Source organism: Dioscorea cayenensis, chromosome 17 (assembly GCF_009730915.1).
Source record: "Dioscorea cayenensis subsp. rotundata cultivar TDr96_F1 chromosome 17, TDr96_F1_v2_PseudoChromosome.rev07_lg8_w22 25.fasta, whole genome shotgun sequence".
NCBI lineage: Eukaryota > Viridiplantae > Streptophyta > Magnoliopsida > Dioscoreales > Dioscoreaceae > Dioscorea > Dioscorea cayenensis.
In genome coordinates, this window is record NC_052487.1 from 20220929 (window position 1) to 20224832 (window position 3904).

Genomic DNA, 3904 nt, shown 5'->3' on the forward strand with positions numbered 1-3904 from the left:
TATAAAGAAGCTTGTATGAATCATGAGACTGGAAATTTACTTTCAATGCATAATCATGGTGGTAGATTTCTTTGTAACTTAAATCCATAATCTAGATGAAACCTTGCTTTTATAATTGATTTTGTTTTACAAAAATTGAATTCTTAACATAGGTTTGTAAGATGATGCAAAACTGGGTTACTTCATTGGCGATTAATTCACCATTTGTTTATATATCTAAAACAGTAAATACTTAAATAAAACATTGCAAGGGTTTTGGTCAAATTTATTTATTTTTGAAAAAATGATTTGTTTGAAAAAATAGAAATCCTAAAAATAGGATTGTAAGAATATTCACCTAAGTGATGCAAGGTTGGGTGACTTAGTTGTCCATTAATTCATTTGTCTTTATCATTTGTTGTAGTTAACATTTGTCTTTCAATATATTAATTTGCTGTATTTATCATTTGTCCTTCAATATAGACATAAGGTTGGGTGACTTAATTGTTCATTAATTCATTTGTCTTTATCATTTGTTGTATTTAACATTTGTCTTTCAATATATTAATTTGTTGTATTTATCATTTGTCCTTCAATATAGACCTAAAGCAACAAGAACATAGAAGAATTGGTAGTTAGTTTTTCTGAGCAAGAAAAAAATGAGATGGGAGATGGATCTTCAAGCTTAGAAATACCTCATAGAGAAAATTTGGTTCAATTAGAACCATCTGAAAAAATTGTGCCAAAGGCCGGTATGATATATGGTTCTGAGGAAGAAGTTTACAATTTCTATCTTCAGTATTCTATAGGAGAAGGGTTTGGCATCACAAAAAAAAAGCACAAGATTGGGAGATGATGGAAAATTGAAGTATTATACGCTAGCATGTGCAAGAGGTGGCAAACGGATATCTACATCAAAAAATTCCTTCAATCCAAGACTATCAACTAAAGTAAATTGTCCGGCCAAAATTAACATTATTGTTAGCAATGATGGGCGGTTTACTATTTCGGGTGCTCATTTAGAGCATAATCATGCTCTTAGCCCACAAAAATCTCGTTTTCAGAAGTGCAATAAGAAAATTGATGCATATGTGAAAAGAAGACTTGAATTAAATGACCAAGCGGGAATTAGCCTTAGCAAAAAATTTCACTCCCTAGCGGTTGAAAGTGGGGGATATGAAAATTTAACATACACTGAGAAAGACTGTAGGAATTACATTGGCAAAGCAAGTGAATTTAGGCTTGGAGTTGGCGATGCAGAGGCACTTGGAAAATATTTCTCTCGCATGCAACAAAGAAACGCAAATTTTTTTCATTTGATTGACATGGATGGGGAAGGCCGTTTGAGAAATATTTTTTTGGGCAGATGCAAGGTCTATTGCCGCTTATGAAGCATTTGGTGATGTGATTTCTTTTGATACAACATACTTAACGAATAAGTATGACATGCCATTTGCTCCATTTGTTGGTGTAAACCACCATGGACAAACATTATTATTTGGTTGTGGGTTATTGTCGAAGGAAGATACTGAAACTTATGTTTGGCTATTTAAAACTTGGTTGCAGTGTATGTCAGACAAAGCTCCTAAAGCAATTATTACAGACCAATGTATGGCTATTCAAGGCGCTGTTAGAGTGGTTTTCTCATATTCCCATCATCGACTTTGTCTTTGGCATATAATGAAGAATGTTCCTGAAAAGCTTGGAGGTTTAAATGAATACAAAGCTGTTAAGAAAATTTTGAAAAGTATCACTTATGAAGCAGTGGATATCATGAGTTTCAAGACACATACTTGAAGATGATGACGGACTATAATATTGAAAACAATGAATGGCTGAATTCTCTATATAGAAATCGCCATCGGTGGGCTCCCGTATATGTTAAAGGGATATTCTGGGCCGGCATGTTTACCACTCAAAGAAATGAAAGCATAAATGCATTTTTTGATGGTTATGTTGGACCAACGACTTCATTGAAGCAGTTTGTCGAGCAATATGATAATGCCTTGAAAAATAAAATCGAGAAAGAGAATAAAGCTGATTTTGCTTCATTTAACTCAAGTTTTCCACTAATCACTGATTGTCATTTTTAAAAGCAACTACAAGAAGCCTATACAAATGAAATTTTTAAATTGTTTCAAAATGAGTTGCGAGGGATGATATATTGCAATCTTACACTCATTGGTTCAAACGGGGCGATCTCCTCATTTCAAGTATCAGACATTCTCAAAGGTAAAGAAGACCCATTTAGAAAGCAAGTGGTATTCAATGTTTACTATAACGAGGAAGAATTTGACATTAAATGCTCATGTCGGTTGTTCGAGTTCAAAGGGATTATTTGTAGACACATTTGCAAAGTGCTTATTGAGAAAAGTGTCAAGGCGGTTCCATGTGATTATATTTTGGCACAATGGAGGAAGGACATCAAGCGTAGGCATACTTATGTGCTTAACTGTTATGATGACCCACAAACTAGCGAGGAGAAATTGCGCTACAATAGATTGTATTCTTATTTTTCCAAAGCTGCTGAACTTGGAGCAGTATCCATTGAGAAATATAATTTCTTGATGAAGTTTGTGGATGGAGCAATTGAGAAGTTGATGGGCAATGCAAACTATAGTGAATTTTAGCCACTTATGTTTATGGATGAGAGTAGTGAGCAACATCAAAAATTGTTGACGCCTTTGAAGGTGCGGAGCAAGGGCCGACCGCCATCAAAGAGGAAGAAGTCAAAGGTTGAAGAAATAATTGTTAGAAATAAAAAAAAGGTATTTATAAATAATATGAAATTTATTATTTCTATGATTATGATTTTGTGTGACATTCATGTTGTTAATTTCAGAAGGCCCAAACTAAGAGAAACGAAGCAACTCAAAAAGATACACCACCTGAACACTGCACACAAGAGAGTGTGGTAATGCTATATTATTTAAGAATTCATGTTCAATTGGTCATTTCAATATATTTTTTTTTCTTGATATGTTGGACTATATACTTACTTATTAGGTGAATTCAAACTCTCTTTCGATCAAGCGGGATATGCAACCTAGTTCTTCCATGGGTATTACAAATGAAGTCAATGAATTCTGATTATGGTGAGTAATTTGTTCATGAGTTGGTTTTGTGTATATATGAAACCTACTTGATTAACAAATTATTAAGTTTCTTGCATTACATGTTTCTAATGTATTTTGTTTGTTGTACAGAATAGGGTGGATTTTTGTTTGGTGATGTTCCTGTACTTTCAGACATTTCATTTGGTGATGAAGGTATTAGTGTCAAAACAATTGAAGTTGCATATGCATATATGCTTTTATTTATGTTTGGCTGTTGTGAATTGGAACTCCTTTTGATTGTGAAATTGTTGATGGCTTATAATTAAATTTCTTGGAAGGTGCATGTTGTTGATGCTTTGAATGAATTCTGATTATGGTTAGTAATTTGTTCATGAGTTGGTTTTGTTCTTTAATATAGTCTTGGTATATATATTGATTGGGTGATCTTCAGGAACTTGAAAGATAGATTCCTGAAAAAACACAGAAACTGCAGAAAGTGCATGAGCTTTGAGACTTCTGTTCAATAATCTTCCTTTGTACCATTTTTTGCATAGTTAAGAGAATTTCTGAAACTGATTACAGGGATGTCACCCAAATACAAGAAAAAAAAGAAACCTTCAATTAATTACAAAAATAAGATTTTACAAAGAATATTTTCAATAGCCACTAAGACAACTTCTCTAGAACAAACAAAAATTTAGCCAAAACTAAGAATTATTGTTCCCAGAAGCAAAAGATACATCTTCCCTTGCAACATAAAGAATTTCAGTGAGTAAACATGGTAATAAGCCTGCACTATAGGAGGAATTTCATAAAAACAAACAACTACCTAAACATGAATAGAGCATCACTCCAAGAGAGGAAAGGAA

General features: G+C 33.2%; 1 long non-coding RNA gene across 1 annotated transcript; it reads left to right on the forward strand.

Annotated features, from left to right (window-relative positions):
- Positions 1-2167: 2167 nt before the first annotated feature.
- Positions 2168-3307, forward strand: LOC120279977. The gene is made up of 4 exons (XR_005542221.1): positions 2168-2747; positions 2822-2893; positions 2986-3074; positions 3186-3307. It is a non-coding gene; the product is annotated as an uncharacterized LOC120279977 (long non-coding RNA).
- Positions 3308-3904: the final 597 nt, after the last annotated feature.